The sequence below is a fragment of the Palaemon carinicauda genome, chromosome 30 (assembly GCF_036898095.1).
Source record: "Palaemon carinicauda isolate YSFRI2023 chromosome 30, ASM3689809v2, whole genome shotgun sequence".
Classification (NCBI taxonomy): domain Eukaryota; kingdom Metazoa; phylum Arthropoda; class Malacostraca; order Decapoda; family Palaemonidae; genus Palaemon; species Palaemon carinicauda.
The window spans coordinates 85,366,702-85,372,701 of NC_090754.1; positions in this window are offsets into that span (position 1 = coordinate 85,366,702).

Consider the following 6,000-nt stretch of genomic DNA (forward strand, 5'->3'; position numbering starts at 1 on the left):
CCCAGTTCTCTCTCAACAAGTACAGAAGTCGACTGTCTTCGCTTCATCATCGAAAATCAAGGACCTTCATCTCATGATTTTCTCTCCCTTGCCGCAAAGAAGAGGTTTGGGATCTCGAAGAAAAGTCTAGACTTCCTAGAGGAATACAAGACCGTATCCACGAGACGGCAATATGAATCATCCTGGAAGAAATGGGTCTCCTTTGTTAAAGCAAAAAATCCTAAAGAAATCACCATTGATTTCTGCATGTCCTTCTTCATTCACCTTCATGGACAAGGATTAGCAGCCAATACGATTTCGACCTGCAAATCGGCTTTGACTAGACCAATTCTATACGCTTTCCAAATTGATCTGTCCAGCGACATCTTTAACAAACTGCCGAAAGCATGTGCTCGCCTACGCCCAGCACCCCCTCCGAAACCGATCTCCTGGTCACTAGACAAGGTGCTCCATTTCGCCTCCAACTTGGACAACGATTCATGCCCCCTCAAGGATCTGACTCAGAAAGTTATATTTTTATTTGCTCTCGCCTCGGGAGCTCGAGTCAGCGAAATAGTGGCATTATCAAGAGAAGAGGGACACATCCTGTTTGCTGATTCAGGAGAAGTGACCCTCTCCCCTGATCCGACGTTTCTCGCCAAAAATGAATTACCCACCAAAAGATGGGGCCCTTGGAGAATATGCCCCCTGAAGGAGGATGTCTCTCTATGTCCAGTAGAGAGCCTCAAGGTCTATCTTCGCAGAACTTCAAACTTTGGTGGAGGCCAACTCTTCAAAGGAGAAACATCGGGCAGCGACCTGTCACTGAAACAATTAAGAGCGAAAATCACCTACTTCATTCGCAGAGCGGATCCGAACAGTACACCCGCTGGTCATGATCCTAGAAAAGTGGCATCTTCTCTGAACTTCTTTCAGAGTATGGACTTTGAGAGCCTTAAAAACTTTACGGGCTGGAAGTCCTCGCGAGTTTTCTTTAAACATTATGCGAAACAAGTGCACGAAATCAAACATTTTGTGGTAGCCGCAGGTAGTGTTATGAAACCTGCACCTAACTCTGCGTAGAACAGTGAGTTATTTGGGACTCTAACTCTTCGGGTGCCTATGTTGACCCTCGAGTGATTCATAGTGATGTCTAAAAACACTTAGTGCTTTTATAACTGTTCTTATCCCAGGTGAAATGTCATAGTGTTACACAAGTGCCGCATGCCTTGAGCATGATGTGTTATTTAAAGACTTGCGTTCCTCGAGAACGAGTACCTACTAATCCTGAAATTCCCTTTCAGATTCAAGAGCAAGCCTTTATTTCTATGTACATTATTATTACTGTAAATGAACTTTACTTTTGCTGTAAATTAATTAATTTCTGCATTGTGAAATAAAATTTCTATTTTATTACTTATGCGTCTCTTTCAGCTCCTACTTACTATGAAATACATACTGTCATAGTTTTATTTATTCCTCCTTTCTTATGGTCATGAAGAATTTAAGATGTCTATCCTTAAATTATATTCACCTTGTCTCAGTAAGGTTCCTACTCGAATACTTACTTCTGATAATCAGGAGATGAATCCTACACACAGTGCCCAACCACCACTGACCTACTCAGAATGTTCCTATACAAATATCAAACATTCTGCTTCATCTCTAAGCTCTTAAAAAGCTCTTCTGTCAAGATGAATAGTCCTTCAATACCACTTTGACGTCGGCATAGCCCATGGGAACTTCCTACCAATGGGGGGTAGGATACTTCGTTCCTATGGTTCTTATCTAAGATTACTTTGCTATTTTGTCAATGCCTAGGCACTTAACTCTGGGGGAAAATCTACCACGATACATTGATTCTCTGGTACTCTTCCATCAGGACGCCATGGCTTGAGCCCAAAAAACGGATTTTGAGCGAAGCGAAAAATCTATTTTTGGGTGAGATAGCCATGGCGTCCTGATGGACCCTCCCTACTACTTCGTCAGTTTGTTCCCACCCTACACAATTGTATCATGGTGATGGGCAGCAACTGGCGCCAGGATAAAGACGCTCGTGACGTCATTAGAGCAATGGCGTCCGTTTGTTTACGTCTCGAGTATCAGTAGTAGCCACGAGTGAGATTAGCTGTGGAACGGCTCCCAGCTATTCTCAGCCCTTACACACCGAAGCGTTAACTCTGTTCGGGGTGGAGATAGCTATGTGGCACGACCAGACATGCGTGTCCCCTGTTGTATTACGATGTCTTAAAGGGAAACCTTTGAGATACTCGCTCCAGAAGTTAGAATTCTGTGATAACCTGTGGTTAAATTCTCTGGGAATATCTTAGTAGTCTTATACCCAAGGAAGCTACCAAACAGGAACCTTCCATCAGGACGCCATGGCTATCTCACCCAAAAATAGATTTTTCGCTTCGCTCAAAATCCGTTTATTTTACAATACTTTTGACAGTGATGCAAATGTTTTCGCCTTCAGGGACCATATAGGGGATAGGCTAGTCAGTGACTCTTTCTAGCCTAACCTAATGATAGGACCCCTATATGCTTCCTTCATCCCCTGCCTTGGCATTCCCTCTATTTAGCCTTGATTCCTTTTCTGAGTAAAGGGATCAATTGTCTAATAGAGTATATATCGCCTCTCTGTCCTCCCTAAAGGAATGAACCCCCTTTAGGGTTGCATCCGAGAGTGAGGTTAGGCTAGCCCTACCTCTATGGCTAGGATAGTCTATGACTTCCCTGCGATAGCGATATGTCTTCTTCCTTTCCTAGTTCAGGACTCTTAGCCCTGCTCTAGGTTGGGGTAGGAAGGTTTCTCTGTTCCATGCTGAAACTGTACTCTTGCACCGTTTTAGCTGATCTGCCTGATCTTAGGTTAGGGAGTGTCCTCCCTTTCCCTAGTGGCCGCTCTGGTACAGAAACCCTTCCTTGGAAGACTTCTCTCTTCTCCCTCCCCACCTATCTCTTGTATAGCCTAGCCTATGCTTAGGTTAGTTTATACCCATCTGTCCCCTGTCCTACAACTCCTCCTTAGGGTGGAATAGTAGGGCTACCCGAGCTTCCATGTGCAGTCCGCTCTGGTACATATACCTTCATAGTGTCCTATAAGGTTAGTTGCTAGAATAGCTCTGCATATGGGAGTCTCCCCCCCCTTTGGGTGTTCCCTAGCCCTCCCTTGGGCTACCTTGCTCCCGGTCCTTAGTGACCCCTGCTCCTGGATGTTAGAGCCTGCCTCTATCATGGGTACACCCTCTCAGGGAAGGGGGGGGGGATGTCTGGAGTCCTGATGGTACTTCCTGCATCCCTTCCCTCCTCCCCCCTGTCTCTCTCCCTATCCGGGTGCCGGTCTCTTGCCGCCTCTACTGTCGGCAATACCTGCCTCCTACTTTGGTGACTCTCCCTAACCTTGCCGCCAGCCCCCTGTGTACCGAGGGACTGCCGGCTGCCGCCGGCTACTACCGGCGGCTCTCCTCCTCCTAGCTTGTCGTCCGCTCGCCGGTCGGCCGCCGGAGTGCCGGCATATACTGCCGGCAACCCGGTACAGCTTTAACCATCCTTATCCCAGTCACCAATCCGGCATCCTCCGACTGCCGGAGCCGCCGCTCCCTGCCGGCGTGCCGCCGTTGTGCCGGCGGCCGCCATCCTGGTATTTGACTGACTTTGAACATTGTCTGTCCTAATGCCAGAATCTATGCTGGAGCGAGCTCCGGCATGCCGGCGGCTTGCCGGATGCCCCGGAGGCGTCAAGAATACTTGCACCCCCTTCCTGTAGCTATCATAGGACAATGATAGCCCTATTTCGCAAACAGATAGACTGTTTCTACTATTAAGATCAGTACCTGGTACTGTTCTGTTAGTGATCATGCTGTCTTTTTGCATTCTTCTAATTCCAGCATGCTATGTGCATCTTAGCACGGCTGGTTGCCAGAAGCAGTTACCTTTTAAAAGAGGCCTTCTAGCCCCTAACTTGGAACCGAATGATCTCGGTCCCAATCTTGCCCTTGGATTTTTCCACGGAATTCCAAAATACTTGAAGCTCTAAGGAATTATATCCGGTGCCTTCGGTCACTCGGATTATCCAGGGACCAAGCTTATGGTAACCAGCCGGGCGAGATGCATGGAGCATGTTCTCCTTTACTATTTCATTCTCTATGCATCACACCTTTCATTAAGTTAAAATTAATAATTAATATTAACTTAGTTTAAGAGCCATTCTTATGACTCCCCCATACTCATTTTCTCTTTCTTCCACAGGAGGAGCAGATGAAGTGTGATTTCGCCTTCTGCGCTGTGAAACGCCCGCAGTTTTACGGGCATACGGCTTGCAGGACTCACGCCCCTTGTGCAGACAAGAAAGGGGATTTGAAGTTTTGGAATCCACTGAACTGTACGGTCTGTCAGGCTCACCTAGTTGAGGCCTTCCATAATCCTCCCTCAGCGGAGATTAGAGACATTTCTCGTGAAAAGCTGCGCAAGTGGGTGCGTGGCTTCCAGAAAAATGCTACCGGACCGTACCTGGCCACCGAAGAACTGAGGTCACTGTTGTTCCCTAAGGCCTCCCCTGACTCAGTGGTACCCAAAGACGTAATCCCCACTGTCCAAATTACGGTGGAACCTGATGTAGTCATGGGTCAGTCCATGCACGAGTGCCGTTTGGATTCCGAAGATGACGAACAGATTTCGGATGTCTCGGAAGACACGGAGAAAACGCTTATGGCTCAAGGAGCCGAAGATGACGAAGACAAGGTGGAATACGCCGAGTCGGAGCAAGAGGTCGCTCCCCCGTCCATCCCCCCTCCTACTCCTACACCGACGGAAATGTCTATTCCGTCTACCTCCTCGACTCCGGATCCTTCTTCTTCCACTCAAGAATTGATCCGACTGATTAGAGCCGTCATGGACGACAGGCTGAAGGAGAACCAGGAGTCCATCAGGTCGATGATAGGATCCAGAGAACCGAAGAAGATTTCGGTCAAGGATCTCCCCGCTTGCTCTCATGCCAACCCGTGGAGGTATGCAGAGCATATGGTTATTGCGACCGGCAGGATCTTTGTCAGTGATAAGATCGGCACGGTCCCTTTGGAAGATGTGGAGTTTTTCCCAAACTTTGAGGCCTACCCGGACTGTTACGTCCGGCTTCGTTCCGAACCTGCCTCGAAGGAAGAGACCGAACCTAAGGAAGAGATAGTGTTCGATCTCGCAAAGGCCCAGGCTATGCTAGCCTCCGCATTCAAGAGTAGAGGCTTTACCTGCTCTAAGCTTCCGGCCTTGAGCAAGAAGCACCCTACTTACGTTGCACCAGAAACTGCGGTTCTTCCATTCCTGGAAAAGGCCTTAGCTGCATGCCTTAAAGCGGCGGATGAAGGGAAACCCTGCCCTGCATTGGAGGAGTGCAGACCCTTCTCCATAGTGACCCCCCCTGACGCTCGACACTGGAAAGATGTTCAACATACTTTCGTCGTGGGAAAGCTCGATCCGGACGTCAGTTTAATGAAGACCTCCCTAAGCTCAACGATCACCTCCTTCGCCGGGAACAAGACACGAAGGAGAGGCTTGCGGCATCCCTATCTCATCAAGTCCAACTTGAAGTTATGGCCTGTGACACTAGAGTACCAGACCACTACATGGTACTCTCCAAATCCCACTTATTGACTGTAATGAAGGACTTGTACCACTTCATAAAGGCTCAAAGAGCCTGTCGTGAATTCGTGTTTGCCGGTGCCACCGTGAAACACGAACCCCGGAGGCTGATTTCCTCCAACATCTGGGGAAAACACCTCTTTCCTTCTGACCTTGTAAAGGAAATCACTGACAGAGCCGCCACGGAGAATAGGAACCTTCTCCACAAGTGGGGCATGTCCAGGAAAAGGAAACCCTCTCAGGACGACGGACCTCAGCCTAAGAGGAAATCCCAAAAGCCAAAACCCCAGCAACGTCAGCAAAGACGTCAGTTTCCGGGACCCGCTACCTCCCAAGTGGTTGCCCAACCACAACAGACCTTTCAATTGGTCCCCCAACCGGTGT